This window comes from Podarcis gaigeae (assembly GCF_964106915.1).
Source record: "Podarcis gaigeae genome assembly, chromosome: 7".
Taxonomy (NCBI): domain Eukaryota; kingdom Metazoa; phylum Chordata; class Lepidosauria; order Squamata; family Lacertidae; genus Podarcis; species Podarcis gaigeae.
In genome coordinates, this window is record NC_139683.1 from 6,509,995 (window position 1) to 6,532,739 (window position 22,745).

The following is a 22,745-nucleotide window of genomic DNA, read 5'->3' on the forward strand; positions in this document are numbered from 1 at the left end:
AGTCGCTGTCCCCGTCTCTCAGCCTAGCATTCCTCACAGGGCTGTTGTGAGTATAAAAAAGAGCAGCGGGTGAACCAAGCATATCACCTTAAGCTCCATGGAAGAAGGTTGGCATTTAAATGTAAGTCTTCTTGGTGGTGGCGGCTCCCAGACTCTGGAACGTCCTCCCTAGAGAAGCCAGACTGGCTCCCTCCTTGCTTTCCATCCACCAGCAGGTCAAGACCACCTTATTTCAACAGCCTTTTGGCAACTGACTGCTTTTAATGAAAGGGCTGGTGTTGTGCTGTTTTTATGGTCATTATCTGTATGTTTCTAATCTATCTATATCCATCTAGATGAACTTTGTTAAAGTTTAATTGCTTTTTAATTGTTGTTTTTCCCTGTTTTTCCCTGTTCTTATCTGAATTACCTATATATCTGTCAAACTTTCAAACCCCCCCCCCCCCTCTTGAGGGAAAGTTGTGATTTTTTTTTCTCTGTGGGGAAATTTTTACTTGAGGGGGGGATTTCTGTCCTCGTTTGACGAGTGCTTGATACTCATTTACAATGATTTATTACTTTTTGTAGGAGAGTCTGGAGCCTTTACTGCCTCCCCTCCTCCTGCTGTATGCCACCTTGAGCTCTTTGGAAGAAAGGTGGCATATAAATGCAATTATATATACAGTATACACACACACACAGTATAGGGTTGCCATTTTTCAAAAAGTGCAAATCCGGACAGAAAAGCTGAACTTTTTCCATTTTTCTTTTTTGCAAAGTTGTCGAGCTGCTTTTTTTGCTTTTCTTGCAAGCAGTTATTCCCAGGTAACTCTACAGTGGCCACCCTTTCTTTTCCTCCCCTTCACCCTTAGGAAAAGTTGTTGTGATTTCTTTCCCTGTGGGGGTACTGGGTGGGTGGGGGCCGGTTTCTTTCCTCGCTTATCAAGGATATTTGTGGGTTTGAACCCCCATGTGGTCTCTTCCAATACATTGTAAGACTTTTTATTTTATTTTATTTTAGGGGAGCTTCTGCCTCTCCTCCTGCTGATGCCTTATGTCACCTGGAGCTCCTTGAGAAGAAAGGCGGCGTAAAAATGTAATCACACATAAACACACACGCTGATATAGAGGGCAGATATTCCCTTCCCCCCTCCTCAGGTATCTTCTTCTAACTACTTCTTTGGCGATCACTCATAGCCGCATAAGATTGTCTTCCATAAACACGGTTTTAACAATGAGTCCATAAGTGACTGTGGAGGCCAATTCTGGATCCACACGTCCTTCCACAGTGGGAACATAGATTTCCAGGCGGGAGTTAATCATGGTGTGGATTTGCCAAGCGTGCCTTCCTCTTAGCATGTTTCTCCCTTGTGTCCTGAGTTCGAATGACTTCAAAGCCCATGACACCTTTGGTAAAGGCTCTTCTCCAACTGGAGCGCTCGCAGGCTAGTGTTTCCCAATTGTTGGTGTTTATACTACTTTTTTTAGATTTGCCTTGAGACAGTCTTTGAACCCCTTTTGTTGACCGCCGGCATGACGCTTTCCATTTTTAAGTTGGGAATAGAGTACGGTAGTTGCTTTGGAAGACGATCATCAGGCATCGGCATAACATGACCAGTCCAACGAAGTTGACGTCGAAGAATCATCACTTTGGCACTGGTGATCTTTGCTTCTTCCCGTACACTGGTATTAGTTCACCTGTCTTCCCAAGTGACGTGTAAAAAATTTTGGAGACACTTTTGATGGAATCTTTCCAGGAGTTGGCGTTTATAAATGGTCCTTGTTTCACAAGCATACAGTAAAATTGAAGTTACAGGTAGGTAGCTGTGTTGGTCTGCCATAGTAGGGGGGGGGAAATCTGAAGAAGTGTGCATGCACAGGAAAGCTTATACCAATAACAAACTTAGTTGGTCTCTAAGGTGCTACTGGAATTTTTTATTATTATTTTTTGAGTAAAATTGAAGCGCAGATTGTTCTGAGGACCGGGACATTCGAAGGGAAACCAAAACGCTATTGTATTATCAGGTGTCTATCTACCTGCCGACCTTTCCCCACACACCCCCTGAGGAGAAGTTTCTGATTTCTTCCCCTCAGAGTGTGTGTGTGTGTGTGTGTGTGTGTGTGTGTGTGAGGGATACTTCGGCGTGAGGAGGGGACCGGGCGTTGGGCGGAGGCGCGCCATCCCTTCCCTCAGCGCCCCTCGCTCGAGGCGGGGGGTGGGGTGGGGCGGGGCCGCGCGCTCCCGCTCCCTCGCCGCGCAGTCGCTCGCGGCCATGTTGTAGGCGCCGGGAACGAACTGGAGAGGGAAAGGCGAGGGAGAGAGGGAGAAGAGAGAGTGAGCGCGCGCGCGCGCGAGCGAGGGCGGGCGCGTGTCTGTATGTGTATATATGTGAGGGCAACGGCGGCGTCGGCGGCGCATCCCATGGTGCAGCGCGCCGGGAGGGAGGGAGGCCGGCCGGCTGGCTGGCTGAGGGACGGGCGGAGCGGCCTGGGAAGCGGGAGAAGGAGCAGCTTTCTCCTCCTCCTCCGGCTGAGGGAAGCGACCGGCGGAACGACCCGCGGGGGAAGGGAAGGGAAGGAAGGAAAGAAGAAGAAGAGGGAGGCGGGCGAATGGACGCTCGGCTCTTATGACCGCGGCGCCTCAGGGCTTCGCCGGGTGAGTCTCTTCAGCCGTGAGGGGAAGAGGAGGAAAGGCGGGGGCGGCCAGTTTGGAAGGGAGCGTGGATGCGTGTGGGGAGGGAAGAAGCGGTTGTGGGAATGGGGTGACGGTGGGGTGGGGGCTCCGAAAGGCAAGCCCTCCTCTCCCCTCCTGAGGGAAGGCAATGGAATAACATGTAAACAGGGAGTTTTCCATCCCGGAGGGTCACACACAGAGAGAGATGGAGGGTTGTGGGGCAGGGCTCCGCCAGGGGGTGTGTATAGGGTGGGTGGGTGCAAAGGTGAAGTGGCCGTGGCTTTTTGAATGGGAGCGAGAGTGTTGTGTGTGTAGGGGGAAGCGCCCCCAGAGGTGTTGTGATTTGCACGTCAGCCGCTGTGGTTTTTGTGTGTTTCCACTAACAAAAGGGCCCATCCGAGCTCTGCAAACTTCGGGGCTCTTTGATTTTTCGCGAAGGAAAGAGAAACCAAGCCGCCGCCCCCCCCTTTTCTCTCTCTCCCCCACACAAAAGCAGGGAAGAGGAAACGAAGCTGCCTAAAAATAATAAACCTTTCCTTTGAGTGATCCACACCCGGCCGCCGCCGCCCCCGTGTTTCCTGACCCAGCCTCTGCGAAGTGTGGAAGATCCACGGGAGTTCACGAGGAATGCCGTGTAGGCCTTAAGTGCCCCTGGGGCGTGTGAAGGGGGTCGCTTGTGGGGAAAGTAAGAAAAGGGCGGGGCGGCCCTCCAGTCTGGGATGCATCCGTCTCCGAAACACGCTTATAACCTGTAGCATGGAGAGTTGTGAGTCGGCGTGTGCATCTTGAGCAACACGGGGAGTGGTGTGTGTTTGTGTGTGAGAGTGGGAAGGCTGCAAGGGAAGTTGCTGAGATTTCTCGTGTGCGCATCTTTTGGCCAAATAGTAAAAAAAAAAAATTCAGGTTGCCTGATCCACAGGGGAAAGGGTAGCCTCCGAAAGGGGGAGTGTATGTGTGCTTGTGTGTTTTGCGGTGGTGATGGTGTGTTACTCACCCAAGGCAGGTTTTTTCTGAAAGATTTTGAGGAGGAAAGGATCCAAATCCAGTGTAAATACACTGAATCACCCTCTCATTTTCACACTCTCCCCACAGTGAGATGGGCACAGTGGCAAAATAATCTTAACTCATTTCCAGATCATGTGTATATAGTAAAATTAATCCAGAATTTTGTGCTTGTTCCTCACAGCCCATGCTTCTCTTTTTCTAACTTTTAAATATATTGCTGGTTTTGCATTTATTTGTTCTAGATTAGTATATTGGCCAGCTCTAACATACAAAGCTAGGGATTTTGTGAACTAGGCAGTTCTGTATTACTTGAAATATTTTTTTTAAACTGAAACTACTTTTCTTCCAGTAGTATAGGCTATAATACCAATACTGGGCTCTTGTACTGCTGATCTGCAGTTGAGTTTCTGGCAATATATGTAGTACCATAATAAAGATATTGGAAGGGAGTTTAAGCTGAAAGCAGAAAGTTTGCCAATGGAGATTTCAGAGTTCATTGTTCATGATGAACATCCGTACTGCAAAGCTTTCCACTCCCCCTCCCCACCCCCACATCTGGAAGTAGTTAGCTTTGATTCTTCCCTCCCCACACTCCTTTCTTAAATGACACCCTCTGTGTATATTAAATGATAGAATTTATAACTTGTCCGCCATTTAAAGGATCAAGGCCAGCAACATCTTAGTTAATTTGTTCATCCTTTCAACTTTTCTTCATTTGTGCTTTACTGAATGTTGAGGCAAGAATTATTTCTCCTCTCCTTACTGAGTCTACAGCTGAACTGGGATGTGAACCCAGGTGCCTGAGGTCAATTCTGTTCAGTGTATCATAGTTGCTTTCATTCCAGCTGCAGGGCCTGATATCACAAGCCTTGGCTTCCCTTTTGCTGACAGTCTCATATGAAGCTAAGTTACAACACTGCTCTTCATTGTGTATAATTGCACTTCTGTGTTATCAATTTGCTGGTTCAGGGTTCTGTGATACAAGCAATGATCTGTGATGCTGCAGTTCTTTATAACTGAGTAGCATTGTGTTTGTGTAGCAGCATCTATCCCACCGTGTAGTCAAGGCACTTTTGCAGCATTTTGAATCACTAAAATGCATCATTTTTGTGTGAAAACCAAAGCAGTTATTTAAATGCTTTAAACGGAACATCAGTTAATGTTAAGAGAGGAGATTTGTATAAAAATGTATTCACTTACCTTGAAAAGTTCTAAAGGTCTTTATTACTGAGTAGAAGGAGGGATTATGGCATACATGTGGCATTTTCTTAATGCTGTGATTTGACTAACAACTGCACCTGCTGAAATTCTCTCTTCACAACTATTAAATGTTCAAGAGCCCCTGTTGTTGATTGCATCTGGTCACTGTAGTCCTGTTTCCAGGGGTGATGTAATCATATCCTGTTTTTCAAGTAAATGGCATGGTATTAAGAGCGTGTTCTCATGTAAACGATTTCTAGTTTTTGAGGACGAATCAGAAGAGACATCAAAAGCAACAATTCAGTTTGTAGATTCAACAAGCCTCTTAGTGACAAAGGATGAATCTTTTAATTTGGTTTTGATACTAATATGTGTAAATATCCAAGGAAGTTGGAAATTTCCATAAATATTGTTTCCTCCACTATTGCAAGAATCTCAAAGCATCAGTGTGGGTCTTTCAGAATGACAGAAATATTTGGTATGCTGCTGCCTACAGATCAGAGATAATAGGATGTTGCAAATCCTCTCACATCTCTTAAGAACTGTGTATATGCCTTTCATCAAATATAGCAAACAATTTGTAATTTGAGTAATGGCACAGGAAAGTTGCTGATAGCTGCCTTCAGAAGTGTGATGTAGTAAGATAGTTACTTCAAGAATCAGCAGTGTTGATTTTAAAAAAATGCTTAAAAGGGAGCTGCTAGAACTGAACATTTGCTGTATGCTTGCCATTGTTCAGTATTCGTGTAGCTCTGTTACTAACTTTCTTTCAAAAATATAACTAGAAGAGAGAAACTCTCAGGTTTGCTTTTGAAATTGAGATTTTTGAATGTATTATTGATACTACCATCATATACGTATGAGAGGTAATGAAAATTGGTGTAGGGTATTGGTGAAGAGACATGAATTTACATTCAGGTAGGTAGCCGTGTTGGTCTGACGCAGTCAAAATATATATAAAAAATAAAAAAAATTGTCCAGTAGCACCTTAGAGACCAACTAAGTTTGTTCTTGGTATAAGCTTTTGTGCGTATGGACACTTCTTCAGATACACTACCTTCAAATACCTTCAGCTATCTGAAGAAGTGTGCATGCACATGAAAGCTTATACAGCGGTACCTCGGGTTAAGTACTTAATTCGTTCTGGAGGTCCATTCTTAACCTGAAACTGTTCTTAACCTGAAGCACCACGTTAGCTAATGGGGCCTCCTGCTGCCGCCGCGCCGCCGGAGCCCGATTTCTGTTCTCATCCTGAAGCAAAGTTCTTAACCTGAAGCACTATTTCTGGGTTAGCAGAGTGTGTAACCTGAAGCGTATGTAACCTGAAACGTATGTAACCCGAGGTATCACTGTACCAAGAACAAACTTAGTTGGTCTCTAAGGTGCTACTGGACAATTTTTTAACATGAACTTACATTGTACTTTGGAAGGCAACATTTGAGTAGGGTTAGCCTATGGTTTATTGAACATGGGATCTCTTGCCCAACCATAGTTTCCTGTTGTGTGAACGAGCTATGCTGAGCCAGGGTCTCATGCTCCTCTTCTTCCATGAGCAAATGGAAAAGATGAGAGGTTTTCAATTTTAAGCAAGCTGTAGTTCCCTGTTAAGGCTGATATCTGGCAATAGTGGTTTGTTTAAACTCTAGTGAGAACCAAACCAGGATCAAACAAAGCTTTCTGTTCCTGGCTTGTTCAATAATTTTTTAATAAGCTGCAGGACAGAGGTTGGATGCACTGTGGATTGCACTGAGATTGTTTAAAATTGGATAACTGAAGTTTCCTATTTTTACCTCCTGGTGTACAAAAGTGTGTGTTTGGGGAAGCCTGAGGCTAACCACAACTTACTCATGTGGCTCCTGTTATGTCTGAACCATGCAATTGGGTTCAAATATCCACCGGATGCTCTTGTTCTTTCATTATTGTCTAAGCACATCAAAACATCAAAGGATGCACTTCAGTGTAAGCATGTGTATAGTGATGCACATTGGGACACACACACACACACACACACGTGTGTGTGTGCGCGCACATGTGTATACACAGTGCTTTTTTCTAAAAAATGTTTAGGGGTACTCACATTTTCCTACTGATATTGAAATACTGCCCCTCAATTAGGCCAAACTTAGATTCACAAAATGTTTAGGGGTATACTTACTCCTGCGTACCCCCAGAAAAAGCACTGTGTGTATGTGTATATATATGAGCACACAGATGCTCATGGGGTCTGTACTGGTGGTCACTGACCAGGAAAGAGATCTTTGGGTTGTTGTGGATAGCACAGTGAAGGTCTTCATCCAGTGTGCAACATCTGTGAAAAAAGTGAATGCCATGGTAGGGATAATTGGGGGAAGGACTGAAAATAAAACTTATGCTATTGTATAAATCTTTGGTGTGACTGTGTGCAATTGAGATTTCCTCACCTCAAAGATATTATAGAGCTTGAGAATGTTCAGAAAAGGGCAACCAAAATCATCAAAGGAATGGAGCAACCCCCCTGTGTGGAAAGATTGCAGCATTTGAGGGTTTTTAGTTTTGCTGAGTGAGAGAATACATGATAAAGATGTCTAAAATTGTGCACAGTGTTGAAAAAGTGGATAGAGAAAAGCTTTCCCCCCTCTCTCATAATGCTAGAACTTGGTGCCATCCAATAAAGCTGGATGTTGGGCTGACGTACAAAAGAAACTGCTACTTCACACAGCATGTAGTTAGTGATGGCTTTAAAATAGGATTGTGAGGAGACTGCTGATGCATTCATGTTCCGCTTGTGGACTTAACATGGGCATTTGGCTAGCTGCTATGAGAACAGGTTGCAATGTTGTTAGATGGAGGAGCAAGTGTGTGAGCCTAAAAAGCTGTTTCTGGTGTTCCAGACTTGTGTGTGTATTGTGGGGAAAGTATTGTCTGAACATGTGCTATGTGGGCTTAGGCAAACCATGGTTCCTTTGCTCTTATCTGAAATAAGGAACATTTTAGAGGGTGCTTGTGAGAATTTCTGAACTAATGCATGAGGTGCACCGTAAGCAGCTAAAACATTATAAAATGCTAATTATTCTTATGTGCATAAATAAAAAAGTATTCTGTTCTTACTACATTCCTGTGAAGAACTTGATAACAGTTACTTTTTTCAGCAGAAACATGCTTCAGTCTGTTGAGGTGGGCTTAATTTATCATGTTACTTTTAATGTTCAATGAAGAAGCAGGAGTTTTAAGTTATGTTGTTACTATCTTCATCTACTCTGAGTAGAATTTGTCAAAGTAGTTCCAACACTGAATGTAGAATTGAGCTGAAATTTCTCTAAAGACATTTTTCCGATATCTATCTGAGAGAGTAAGAAAAAGGCTTCTCTTCGGAATTTTCTTCTTTTTTTGTGGTCTTCCATTCCCCCTTTCTACCCTACATGCTCCATAATAATAATAGGTCTGAAGATTGTGGAGGGTGCAAAATGATGGTTAGGCTGCCAACACATTTGATGATGCTGTCATTTGCAATGACATCACATTAAACCTGAGGGAAAAGAAGCTTTGCTGCCACTGCTTATGATGAGCCCCTCAAGCCTGAGAAAATACTGAAAAATGTCTCTTCCTCATAGAGAAATTTGGTGAAATGGTGCTCACTGTCCTTTGTTTCCATACTCACAGATTGAGTGGAGAATTTCAAAAGGCCATTTGAACACAGCTCTAATTGGAAGCATATTTGTGTTTTCTTTCTGGTGGGCAACTCACATATTGAAGTTTTTCATAATTTTGAAGCATTTCTATTCCTGTTTCCTTATTTCTTTCTAGACTGGTTTCTAGTTTCAATGTCTATATCTGTTAAACTGACTATTTCTTGTTATGTTAAATTTCATAATCATAAAGTGAAATTTGATCTCGTGGAGAATCATTCAGGGTTTTTTGGTGCTTTTGGGGGGTATTTGAATAGCTTCCCATCCTTTCACTGGTACAAGGAACAGACTAGTTTAGTCAGCAAAAATCCTTAAGACAAGTGGCTTTGAAAGACCAGAGCTAAAGATCTTGCCATGCTTCTCTTTTCTGTATAATGTTGTACTTGGACAACTCTTGTAAGTTTTCACTTTCCAGGAATGAGGAGTTGTCTTAAAATCTTTTGCATTGGCAACAGAAAAAAGATAGGAACACATCAATCTTCCTAGCTAGGCAATAACTGCCTTCTCTGTTCATTGGTTAAGGGGAGGAGCAGGGGATGTTGTCCCAGATTTCAGTCCTGTCAGTTCAAATATTAAGCTGAAAGGTTGGGTTGAACTGATACAAGCTGTTGTAGGGGGAAGAAGCAAGCCACTACCTGCCAGCTTTCACTTCTTTTGTGAAACCTTTTGTTTTGATCCTCTGGATTGCAATCAAGGCAAGAAAAGTCTCAGTGCCCTGCTCCCCTTTGCTTTTGACAGATTCCAGAAATTCCTGCTTTCCCCCCCAAAGAATGGGGCATTGCAGGGGGTTGGACTAGATAACTCTGGGGGTCCCTTCCAACTCCACAATTCTACGATGCTGTGATTCTATGATTGCTCTGTAGGTAGAGGTATGATGCTAATCCTTTTGTCTGGTTTGTTCACTTTAGTCATCTTTGCTTTATGTGTCCTGTTGGTGTGTGTGTTTTCCCCTTCTGATTTTGCCATACTGTTCTGGACTTTGGTGTTTGATGCTGGTGTGGCATGTCATGGATGGACAGCGTTTTTTTCCTTCCAAGTATATGATTTTTCCTTGCACCTCCTCTTGGCCTCTGGGATCAGTCAGCTGATCAGGCTGCCTAAATGGCATGCAGCAAAGGAGACTAGTGTTCAAAATGCTGTGATTTAGCTTTCTGGCTAATTGGAACTCTTCTTCAGGTGATTTGGGCATTTAAGTGTGCTTCCACGTAGGCACATAATATTGTAAGGGTTAGCTCAGATGAGTTGTCAGCAACAGGTTCCCCGCTTCCACTTGCTGGCTTTCCTCTGGAAAATGAATATCTGAATTAATTGTTGGCAGTTTTGATAGCAACAATATTGTGAGCACACAGTGAGAAATTCGCATGCATGAGGAGTCCCTGTTCAACAATAAACTTCCATTGATAAGCACCCATATTCAAAACATATTACACTTTCCCTCTGCAATTTCAGAATTTGGACTCAAGCTTTTCTGATTTGGGGGCCATGTTGATTTCCCATGTAATTTGATGACAAACTAGCACTTAATTTGGTGTATAATTAATTGTAACCACCAATACTATTTTTCTAGAAAAAGAGTTGCCAGAACTCACCATGAACACCTCCCGCTGGTGCTCTGCTCACACTTCTAATAAGCTGGCAGACCAGAAAGGTGGGGGGCTGCTGTGATGGCCCATGATGGCAACTGGTTTCTTCCACTGAGGCACCCAGAGGAGCCTTGGACACCTTGCCTGGCCACCCAGAGCAGCAGAGGAGTGGCCCAGTGAGTGTATGGATGGGTGAGTGGGCTCCAAGCCAGGGTGGAGAGACACAATTTTTGCACACACACACCTGGGCCCGTATCACTGACAGGGGCAATTCTAGACAACCTCTAGGTATGCCCCTGATTAATATACAAAGTCCTGAGCAGCTTCAGAGACACAGTACCTTGAAGACTACCTGAGCTCTTGTGCCAAGCTATGGAAATAGGCTGTGAGCCACAGGATAGAGGCCTGATGCTTGAATGAATGAATACGTACTGCTGATCACATATCCTTAAACTATTGCGATGGTTATGTATAATAAAAGCAGTGAGTAGTGGATGTTGATTCCATGGGTTAACTTCTTTGTTCTGCTATGATGCTCATGGGGCAGATGCTACCTCTCAGCCAGATCTATTTCAGATAATTTATTTAATATCCCACCTTTTTGTCTGACAATAGGCTTCCAAGGCAGCTGACAATAAGAAGCTTTTTTAAAAAAAAATATTGTTGGGACTTACGAAAGGCTTTGGGATGACAGGAAGGTATATGCCCATGAGGCCTTGCTGCTTTGTGGTTCATCATCTGTCCTGCAGATTTATGAGGTTAAAGTATTATAATTCTATATAATCTATTCTATGTTACTTGTAGAAGTGGGATATAAGTGTAATAAACAAGCATGAACGCTAAGTGATTTATAGTTACCAGAAACCTCTCAGGATGTCTTGTCAGATCCTGTGAATCTTAAGAAAAGGGAAGTTGATAACACACAGCATCTCTGCAAGTGAACTTGTTAAACTTATCCAGAAGAAAACTTAGTCAATAAGAAATGTAGTGACTTCCTTATCTAGCAATTTGCCCATGACTGAAGTCACTTTCACTTGGGTCCTTTGAGTACTGTTTCCTCTAATCCCTGAAAGATAACGCCCACATGATAACATCCCTAAGAGATCCCGAGAGGGTGAGACAGAGTGACTTCCAGAGAAAGGGTAAGGGCTGGTGTCAACCTTCTAAGAAAGATTATGAATGGAAATGGGTGAATTGCTTATGTGATGTTTTTAAAGCCTCAGGACTATATGTGCATTTTACCTTTCTGATGTCAATAATACGTGAAGTTATGAACTGTAATTTTGGTAGAAGTTTATCTGAGGTTTGGCATGGACTATTACAGTGGCATATTTGTAACTTATTTTAAAGAGTCTGAGCTCTTGAGATTGGGTGATGAATGCTTTTAAACATGCACGACTCAGTTCAGTAAATTAGGCCCAATATGAGGACCCTATGTTATGAAATGTAAGGCTGTTGATTTAACTGAAACCACTGCCTTGCTACCTTTTTATTATTTAGCTTAACTCTTGAGGATGGATGGGGCAGGAAAAAAAGACGTGTTTTTTTACCGACTCCTGCTATTTAATTATTTTTATGGTCTAGAAAGACCTTTGTTTTCCCAATTGAGAGTTGTGGAATATTTTAAAACTGTGAATATTGTCTGTGTTCAAGCTGGGGCTTGTGCATTTGTATGCTTTTCTTGAATTGAACTAATGTAGCATATGTTGCACAGTTCTTACATAACTAGAATTCACTTGGACGTCCAAGGGTTACATTCGGCTTTCCCCCGCCCCTCTGTCCTTCCAACCAGTTTTCGCTTTTAAGAGCTGAAGCAGCCCCATCGTTACTAGATGAACTGACTTAAGCCAGCCACTGCATGTGGAACTGTTTTCTCCCAGTGAACATAGGGAGGAAGGTTGTTTGTGAGGAGGTTTGGTTTATCTGCAAATTGAGAGCGAGGAGGGAAGTGGGCAACAAGAGGGACTTTCTGGGAAGTTAGGATTGCAGTGTGTGTGTTTGTGTGAGACAGAGAGATAGGAAGAAGGGAGATGACATGAGTATATGGCATTGGGATTTAGAGTGTGTGAAACTTTGGGAAGAATCATAGGAAAAGACAGGACACCATAGTATTTCTGTCTGAAAATGTGCATATTTTCCCTCTAATTTCATTGTGTATTCTACTTGCAGTTACTCAGTTTCTTTGCACATACAAATTGACTCTTGGTAATTTCCTAGCGAATTTTGCCACCTTGTATCTTATATTTTAGGTTAAGTGTTGTGTTTAGCAAATAATACAGTACTGCAAATTGCTTGTATGTGTTGCATTAGAAATTGAAATAGGCAATAAGCCTGAAGCCCTGGTCTCGCTCAGCTTTGATGTTGAACAAAGAGTAGTTTTTATTGGTTCAGTCCCTGCAGTTGCCCTACCATTCTTGATAACTAGCAAAAGGAAATTTGAGGATACTATAATGAGGACTGCGACAGCAAATGTTAACGAGGGTCTTTTTCATTAACTGCACATCATGATCATTTTAGGAAGAGGTTTCTGAACAGCTAGAGGGCATGGTTAGGCACGAGGCCAGAAATAACCGAGGTCAATACTGGAAACATAACTGAAAGTGATGAGTCATAAGGCATTTTTTGTGGGTAGTGAAAGTTAGGTACTTGGGAAGTGTGTGCAGATAGCAAGAATAACAAACACAAGGCTGCAATAGATTTTGGGTCCTAACAGATCTCAGGCATTCAAAATGTTCCATGAAGCTCCATGAAGTCAGAGTTCTACAGTCAACCAGTGGTCAAAATAATTACTGGTCTTCCCTAGAAATCTTGACTGCAATCAGTCCAGAAATTAATGTTATTTAAATTTCTTAATACACCTCTCCCCTCTCCCCCTTTTGGCAAAGCATTGTTGTGCCCTGTCACCTGCAAGTACTTTTCATGCTTGGAAGCCTTAAAGCCTTATGTGGTTTGGTGTATTGCACTGCTTGGGGGCTGTTGTGTCAAAAACAAAGCATTATATTGGGCATATGGTGTGTTTTCTCATTTACTTAACACAGTTGATGAGGGGTTTTCTAAGCTGTGGTATGTAAATGGCTTTGAACACCCTAAAGTGATATATATAAATGCTAAATATGAAATAGTATTTTCTCACAATTTCCTGTCCCCTCTATCTTTCTTTTTACTGTTCTGTATGTAGTAAAGCAGACTACAATTTCATCATTATTGGCTAATGTAAGGCTGGAATGCTAATAGAGCATGCCTTAGTGTGGCCTCCCTGCCGTAAACAAAAATCTTTGCCATATACTGGATTTTAATTAACTGTCTAGTACTGAAGGACTCCTGGATACAAATGAACTCTCTACTGATTCTTTCTAGGATAAGAAGTAGTAAAAAGTATAGCAGATTCTTAGATGTACAGTGGAACCTCGGGTTACAGACGCTTCAGATTACAGACTCTGCTAACCCAGAAATAGTACCTCGGGTTAAGAACTTTGCTTCAGGATGAGAACAGAAATCGCACGGTGGCGGCGCAGCCGCCCCATTAGCTAAAGTGGTACCTCAGATTAAGAACAGTTTCAGGTTAAGAACGGACCTCCAAAACGAATTAGGTTCTTATCCCGAGGTACCACTGTATAAGAAATGGCTTTTCAGTACTTGTGTGCTAAATGTGATGCAGTGGAACCTCGTGTTACGTATTGTCCCCCTTGTGAACCCTGCGGGTTACGAGCTCTGCTAACCCGGAAGTAGATGCTCCCAGTTGTGACCTTTGCCCCGGGATGTGCACGGAAGTTGCTCGCTGGGAGCAGTGGGAGGTGCCATTAGTGAAAACACGCCTCATGTTATGAGCAGTTTCGGGTTGAGAACGGACCTCCAGAACGAATTAAATTCATAATTGGAGGTACCACTGTAATGATGTTTAAGTTAGAAGCAAATTCTTACTGAACATTGAAAAGGAGTAGGAGGAAGGTATTTCTCTGGAAATACCTCAGAGGTGGCATTTACACAGTGTTAGAAACTGAGATATAAGAGCTAGGAGCCAAATGGCACCTTCAAATTAGATTTCAGTTGCCACAATATGTCTAGAAACTTTTTTTTTTTTACATGATCACACAGCAAATGAAGACAAGATGGGCCATTTAGCTGAAGATGGAATAAATACTGTGCACGAAAGACGAGTTCTTTTAAAATGAAGAAGCAATCAAGTGGAAAAAGCAGTCTAGAAGAGATGTGACTGCAGTTTCATTCTAGCAGAAGTTAAAAACTGAACCTCTTTTACTCAGCGTGGGTAGTTTGCCAAAACCTGCATCTTTAAAAAATTTGTGAATAACTTTGCTTAGAGAATTTATTTGGTTCTATTCACAGTTTTTTGTATTTGGAGGGTTGTAACCAGCCATAGCAAAACAGGTTGTACAGAGAGCACAGTTGGATTTAAGTTTAGGCATGTTTAGGACAGTCACAACCAGTGAACATGGCTGAGTAAGGTTTTGAACCTGGGTCTCCCAGGTCCTAGTTCTACAGACACTAACCACTACACCACACTGACTATCACTGAGGCAAGCTTTTTCTTTCCATTTACAATGTCACAGCTTCTGTGATAGGTGGAGCTGCCAGTGAGGGACATTGTCTAACTCTGTCCATTCATGCCTACATAACATGATTATTTTCAAAGTTGTAATATTTTTATTTCTGTAGAGCAAAGCACTTCCCTGTAAATGGTAGGGTGATGCTCCACTATTTCAAGATGCTTGGTTTCTTTGAAGGTTTGCCCCTACCTCAAATTATCATTTTAGCTGTAGTGTGTTAACTCCATGAGTATGAATGAGAGGAAATTTGTGGGAAATGTTTGCACTTAAAAAAACACAAAAAACAAAAAGCCTACCATTCTGTATTGATAACTAGGATTTAGCATGAAAACCCTCAAAGGTGGTTTATAGAAACCCTAACATAACATTTATTTTGACATATGGAATGGGGTTTCCCCAAGAAAAGGCACGTCTTTATTTCATTTTTCACTTCCAGTAAAAATGCAAGTAAGACCGACATCTTGTAGTTTGAATTATAAAATGTTGATGGGTTATACTGGCACCCCTTGCACTTAAAAGATAATAAAATTCCACACCTCCTTCTATTTCTAAAATACTCTATTTTATAGAATATGTACCAGTTTAAAGGGTGTTTCCACACAGTAGTTCTGTTTTTCCAAAGAGACTCTCTTTGAACAGCCAGATCTCCCCTCCTGCTCCAACCACAACATGTCTTTCACAACTGAAAATCAGCCAGATCTCCCCTCTGGTGACTGCAGATTTCAGCTTGGTCACAAGGGGGCGCTCCTGAGTTGCAAAAAGCGACTGACAACTGGCTAATTTCGAATGCCTCATTTATATGCTTGTGTGAATCTGAAAGCCATTCTAATTCAGAAAATATCCAATTTGCAATTCTGGATTTATTCAAAATAAAAAGTAGTTTTCATTGATGTATTTTGTTGTGGATATCAATATGATAGATCTTATCAATATTATCTGTACTGTAGTTTGTTGCAGTTTGCTCCTTCATAGCTTTTATGAAGCATTTCATTTTGTATTTTCAATATGTCAAGAAAGATAATATACCTGACTAATTCTATTTATTATTACAGGTTTCAAGACCCTTCTTATTCTTAGAAGGCATCCACTGCTAAGAACTGGAAAATCTGCTTAAGGTAGATATTATGTGTTCTTTTCCATCTATTTTTTTTAAAATGAATACTGTATGGGCATTCTACAAAGTATGTGAGTGAATTATGAGCCCTCAAAGACCATACAGTGCATGCATCTATTTCTACCTGGATTTCCTAGAAATTTATGTCCTAAAGGAAAGAGCAGCATGCCACATAGCAATCAGCAATACAATATCTGATATGGCATGTTAAAGTCTGCTCTGCAGCACAACAAGCACAGCATTGTGGATGCATTTGCTTTCTATACTTTGTGCACTGTTAATGAATGTAGTCTTTTTGTTTTGGTGTTGGTAAATGGTGTAAGGATTTTAGGCATTGCAGAGTTTTCCATGTCTATCTGAAGAGAAGTTCCTCAAAAGCTTGCCCTTGTCATGAACTGAGATTAGTGCTACCAGAATGTGTAATCTCAGCTGCCTTTTGATCAGCACCCAGGGTCCAGAAACTGTGGGAAGAGTATTCTTATACTTATCCCATGACTTTGTGATTGCAGTGGAGTTGCTTTATTGCTGTGCCAAATTTTACCTTGTGAGTTATGTGGAAATTCTTACCAGAAAAAATTACTCCATATTTAGGCTGTATATCTTGGTACTGTGTAGAGAGTAACCTCCTAGTGAGGCAAGTTGAAGCTTCTCAATTTGCTTTCTTCTGAAGTGAGAAACATTTTTCACTCCTGCTTAATTCTAAGAATACACTTAAGGAGCCTACGGGACTGTATGTTTGTTGCGGTTCCATCACTGCATTGCACAAGGTCAAAACTGAGCATATAATTTTGTGTTGTGAGATTCTCAGTTTTTGGTTTTATGTAAGTAAGTTTCTAGTCCTTAGACTTCAAAGAGATGTAGTCTGTTGCCTGGTTAACATCTCAGAAGCCGGATGATGAACTCGGTAGAATTTCTTCAAGCTGTAGGATTCACTTTTCTAGGAGCAATGAGGGAAGTTATACTCCTGATGTCCTTGTGTTCAAGGAAACAATCCCTAAACCACTTGCATTGTTTTGGATTTCTAAAACAAGATATGATGGATACATGTAGTAGTTTGTGCTTTTGTGATAGCATGGTATTGAAGAAGAGAAAATGTATAAAAGGTCACCCAGAGCATGTTTTTGTTTACTTCCTCTAGATTGCAGACCTGGAAACCTGTCCCCAGCTTTTAGCCCCTTGTTCTATACTTGTGCCCAGCATCAATTTATGGCAGCCTGGTGACCCACCCACAAGGATTTTATGACTCACTGTTCTATCCTTTTCTCTCATTTTAGAACTGCTGAGTTATATTTTAAATTTGCAAGACACTCAGAAAATAAGCTGGGATATGACTTCCGTTGTAACATGGGTTTTGTGTTTGTATGTCTGTCTGTCTTTTGTACCTAGCACAATGCACATACAATATATTTATGTTCTGTTTCGTTTGAGATTACTGTTGGAGAGTGCTCAAAACATATGATGTCATCTAGAAATGAGCTTTATTTGGTCTTTTCTGTGAACTGCAGCCTCCTGTTCTCTGGAATACTCCAAACGTAACAGATTAAGTGAGTCATCAGACAACTGTGTAATCATCAGTTTGTTGGGTAAATAACTTTCAGAGTGCAGTGCAGCATCTCCTTGGATAAAACTTTGTAACAGAATTCCTTTTGTGGGTTCTATCCGTGACCACACTGTTAAAATGTAGGAAAGCAAAAACATATATGGCAAAAACCCCATGCTAAATACAGTGGTGCCTCGCAAGACGAAATTAATTCGTTCCGCAAGTTTTTTCTTACGAGTTTTTCGTCTTGCGAAGCACGGTTTCCCATAGGAATGCATTAAAAATCAATTAATGCGTTCCTATGGAGACCGCTTGCCAGGCTGGCGGTGCGGAGAAGGGCTTTTCTCCCCACCGCAAGCCTTCAGCACAGGTACGGGAACAGGGGAAGGCGCACAGCGCTTCTCCTCTGTTCCCGGGGCTTGTGGTGGGAGGAGGGTTTTTCCTCCCCACCGCCAACATTCAGAACAGCATTCTGAAAGTTGGCGGTGGGAAGGAAAACCCTCCTCCCATCGCAAGTCTTCAGGACAGCCTTCCGAAGGCTGCCGGTGGGGCGGAGAGACCTCCTCCCGCAGCCAGCCTTCGGAGCAGCCTTCCAAAGGCTGACGGTGGGGCGGAGAGACCTCCTCCCGCTGCCAGCCTTCGGAACAGCCTTCCAAAGGCTGACGGTGGGAAGAGGTCTCTCCGCCCCACCGCCAGCTTTCGGACAGGTACGGGAACAGAGGAGAAGGCGCACAGCGCTTCTCCTCTGTTCCCGGGGCTTGCGGTGGGAGGAGGGTTTTTCCTCCCCACCGCCAACATTCAGAACAGCATTCTGAATGTTGGCGGTGGGAAGGAAAACCCTCCTCCCGCCGCCAGCCTTCGGAGCAGCCTTCCGAAGGCTGCTGGTGGGGCGGAGAGCTGTCCCGGAGATTTCCCTATGGGCTTTCGTCTTGCGAAGGAAGCCCATAGGGAAATTCGTTTTGCGAAGCGCCTCCAAAACGGAAAACCCTTTCGTCTAGCGGGTTTTCCGTCTTGCGAGGCGTTCGTCTTGCGGGGCACCACTGTAGTTAAAAAGAAAGTGTGTCAACAGTTCTTTAACCACACAAGTACACAAACCAAATAATATCTCAATATTATTTGGATCATTCAGTATTAAAGTGGTGACCTTTCATCATGTACTTGCTTGCTTAGTTCTTTGGGGCTTATTCCAAAAATTGCATGAAGCCATGCATAGAATTGCAGTCTTAAGAAAAAAGGAGGTACACCAAGGCTGCCCACATATTGAACAGGACTGTATTCTTGAGAGTTTCTTGAATTAGTATGTATTGATCACTGGATGAATGGTTTCCTACTCAAACTGAGACACCTTTTTCATATTTCTGCTAAGTCATGATTGCCCAAGATGGTCTTCAACAAGTCCCAATTCCTACATTTTCCTTTTTGTCCAGTCACTTACCTTAGTAAGGTGGGAATTGTTTGGAATGAATGAGAGGAGAGTTGAAAAGCCTTTTGCACACTTACAACATATCATAAATTATTGCCCTTAAGTATCTTTCTGTGTTGTCAAACTTGAAAAGATAGCTCTGCTTCGTGCTATTTTTGCACATGTAAATCAACACTTGAAAACTATATTGAGGTGTAAATTGAGTGCTGAGAGGAACAGATCTTGTGGAAAGGTTGGTAGGACTGGAGAGAGAGTTGGTTTAAGACTACGTATTGGAAGTCTGGCAGACATCCACTGACACAACTTAATCTGTGCAGTGAAGACTGAAGCTTTGTAGAAAGTGCACAGGATTACTTCCAGCAGTAATGACTACTTAGTAATCCAAAGAACAGCAAGCTATTCTGCTCAGAGTAGTGCTACTCTGCTGCATATTACTGCATATTGCACATTACTCTGCTGCATATTACTGCATATTGCTTCATATTACACATTACACCACTGGCTGTATTTGGATACAGTATTACCTTCATGTCTATACTGGGAACTCTGTCTTAATGGCTAACAAATCAGGATAATTAGGTTGTAGGGAGAAGCAAGGGAGGAGCATGTTCCCTCGGTGCTCATCATGGCTTAATACAGGAGTGACCCACATTTTGGGACCTCCAGGCACATTAGTCCACTGAAGAAACTGTTGTAGGCACCACACATACAGCAGCCAAACATAGATGGCAACCTGCTCTGTTGGCTGCAGTAGAATACTTCTAAGTAACTCCAATTCAGCATGGGCAGGTGTGTGGAGGGAACTCCAAAGGCACCAGGGAAGACTTCTTCAGCACATGTGTGCAGGCACATTATGAAGCTGCAGATGAACATCTGCTCATGATCACTGTGTCTGGACTAGAGCCTGTTCCTGGGCCACTTTCCCAGATTGTACACTGCTTCCTTCAGTAAGCTAAGCTGTGTATGAAGGCTTGATATGAATTATGGAACCTTTTTATTTTTAAACTCTGAGGTTTAGATTATACTATTTGTATCATGTGGTGACATCTTGATCAGCTTTCTCATGATGATGTATGTCTGTTAGCATCCTAATAGCATTTACACATAATAGCATTAATATCCCCGTAAAAACATGACAGCATTAATTTTCCCATCCTTTGAAAATGTTTTAAAATGCTTTTACATGCCACATTCAAAATTGCCCATTGATGTTGTAGCAATCAAGTGATAAGCATCTATGTGAGTACAGAGCCAAAAAATGTGTTCCAGAGCACTGCAACTCACTTTGATACTAATCTGTGACACTTGTAAGGTATACCAGGGATGGCTAATTTGTAGTCCACAAGATTTTGTTACTCCAAATTTTGCAACATGTCTGTTGATTAGCCATACTGATTGGGGTTGATAGCAACTGGAGCCCATAAACTTCTTGAAGCCACAGGTTGGGCACCTGATGTATACCTAGTTAAAACAGACAACTTAGCATTGGTGAATCTCATTTTTAATTCGGCAGATTTAAGTTCAACAATGCATATACAACATATGGGGCATTCTAAATGTAGGAGACTGAATTTAAACCAAATAGCATTCGTTGTTGTTTACTCGTTTAGTCGTGTCTGACTCTTCGTGACCCCATGGACCAGAGCACGCCAGGCACTTCTGTCTTCCACTGCCTCCCACAGTTTGGTCAAACTCATGTTCATAGCTTTGAGAACACTGTCCAACCATCTCGCCCTCTGTTGTTCCCTTCTCCTTGTGCCCTCCATCTTTCCCAACATCAGGGTGCTTTCCAGGGAGTCTTCTCTACTCATGAGGTGGCCAAAGTATTGGAGCCTCAGCTTCATGATCTGTCCTTCCAGTGAGCACTCAGGACTGATTTCCTTCAGAATGGATCTTCTTGCAGTCCATGGGACTCTCAAGAGTCTCCTCCAGCACCATAATTCAAAAGCATCAATTCTTTGGCGATCAGCCTTCTTTATGGTCCAGCTCTCACTTCCATACATCACTACTGGGAAAACCATAGCTTTAACTATACGGACCTTTGTTGGCAAGGTGATATCTCTGCTTTTTAAGATACTTTTCCTTAGGATGTACCTATTTTCATCAGAGAAATGATGGAGGGTATGGAGTTATGCGACTCCCGAGCCAAGGAGATAAATAAGTATACAACCTTTAGAAGACATCTGAAGGTTGTCCTGTATAGGGAAGTGGGGTTTTTTTATGTTTATAGCTGCTTGCGTTTCAAATAACACCAGTCTCAAGGGTTTTCCATTGTACAGTCTGAGTTGAGCTGCTAAGGGTGTAGCTAAATATCAATGAAAAAGTGGACCCCTGTGAGTACTTTGAGTTTTGTGTGGGGCTGCTGAGCTCACACACTTTCATGAGCTACATGATCACAGTGGCACTTTTTCTAAGTGACCTGGTTGGCTGGCACCTGTCTGTTTCAGGAGTCAATAGACGAATGTGCCTTCAGGGCTGAAGTCAAAGCATTGGAGAGTTACAGCGCCTGCTGTAGCTGTAGAGACCGATACAGGAGAGACATGTTTTGTTGCGGCTGGGAAAGATGAAGGCATTTGGTTGTGCTGATGCAGGTGCACCACGGCGTTTCTTCTTTTTGTGCTCCTCCCAGTAGTCATTCCTTCTTTGGTCACTGCTGTGGATACAGGACCTCACTGATTATCTCCAGGCACTGTGGTTGACTGCAGGGGATTCCCACATGGTGTGCTTGATGTTGCCAGCCTTCAATGTCACGTTTGCAGACCTCTTTGTAATACAGAGTTGGTCTGGTGATCACAAGTAAGGAAAAGTCTAGTTCATGTGGATCCCTTGTCGCTTGAGACTGTAGCAATGTTTGGAGTGACATGCTTTTTAAGATGCTGTCTAGGTTTGTCATTGCTTTTCTCCCAAGAAGCAGGCGTCTTTTCATTTCGTGACTGCTGTCACCATCTGCAGTGATCATGGAACCCAAAAAAGTAAAATCTCTCACTGCCTCCATTTCTTCCCCTTCTACAGTATTTGCCAGGAGGTGATGGGCCCAGTGGCCATGATCTTCGTTTTTTTGATGTTGAGCTTCGGACCATATTTTGCGCTCTCCTCTTTCACCCTCATTAAAAGGTTCTTTAATTCCTCCTCACTTTCTGCCATCAAGGTTGTATCATCTGCATATCTGAGGTTGCTGAACAAATGCACTCAGATTTTTATTAGATTGTGTGAGTTGATTTGATCATTCCTCTGCATGCCATATAAACACATTGGGTGATTGGTCCTTATTGTGTACTTCAAAGTCCTTTGTGTGTAAGCTACCCAAGACGACAATTTGGCTTCTGCTGACTTTCTCTGACTTTCTCTTGCCTATCATGCCTCCTAAAATTAATCTTCAGCTTTCTTCACATAGACTGCCTTGCTTCTTCATTACTACCAACGGACCTACATGTTTCACTTTAAAGGATGGAGATGAACCTGGATGAATAGTAGGGCTTTATGTTCTGTCCTAACAGCTCCGAGCACAACCTGAAACATGCATAGTGCTTAACAGAGCCTCATTTGAATGTCTGGCACCCTTTCCCGGCCATATACAAACCCCATGGCTTCACTATGGGTCAACCTTTCTTTTCTCTTTCCCAATGCTCTGTTTACCATCTAGTCTAATTAGTTGTGAAGACCTCTATAGTTAGCACACTATCTTGTGATTCTTTGGTTCACCTAATGCAGGTATTGCTCTAATATGAATTTTGCAATTCTTATAGGCCTATGTGACTACCTGTTCTGCTTATTCATAAGTAAAATACAGAAATGGTACAATGCTACCTCAGAGCTATAAAAGGGATCTTTCTTGTAAAACAAAAGAAGCATTAGGAACAGAGTGCTGTTATGTGTTCATATAACCGTGTCTAAATTTGTTGATGTCCAGATTCAAAGTAAGTGATATTAGTTTGAGTAGCAAACATGATTTTGAGTAACAATATTGAACTAAGATCCGCCAGTGTAGCCTAACTTG

At 42.4% G+C, this 22,745-nt stretch overlaps 1 protein-coding gene across 16 annotated transcripts in view; it reads left to right on the forward strand.

Moving 5' to 3' along the window:
- Positions 1–2,247: 2,247 nt before the first annotated feature.
- Positions 2,248–22,745, forward strand: part of PTK2 (protein tyrosine kinase 2) — a gene marked incomplete at its 3' end in the record, with an annotated part of 197,114 nt that continues 176,616 nt past the window's right edge. For 12 of the 16 annotated variants that reach the window (XM_083749057.1, XM_083749038.1, XM_083749047.1 and 9 more), the window contains exons 1-2: positions 2,392–2,635; positions 15,724–15,786. Of the gene's footprint in view, positions 2,636–15,723; positions 15,787–22,745 lie in introns of all 16 variants that reach the window. The other 4 variants (XM_083749045.1, XM_083749058.1, XM_083749029.1 and 1 more) reach the window with 4 other exon arrangements.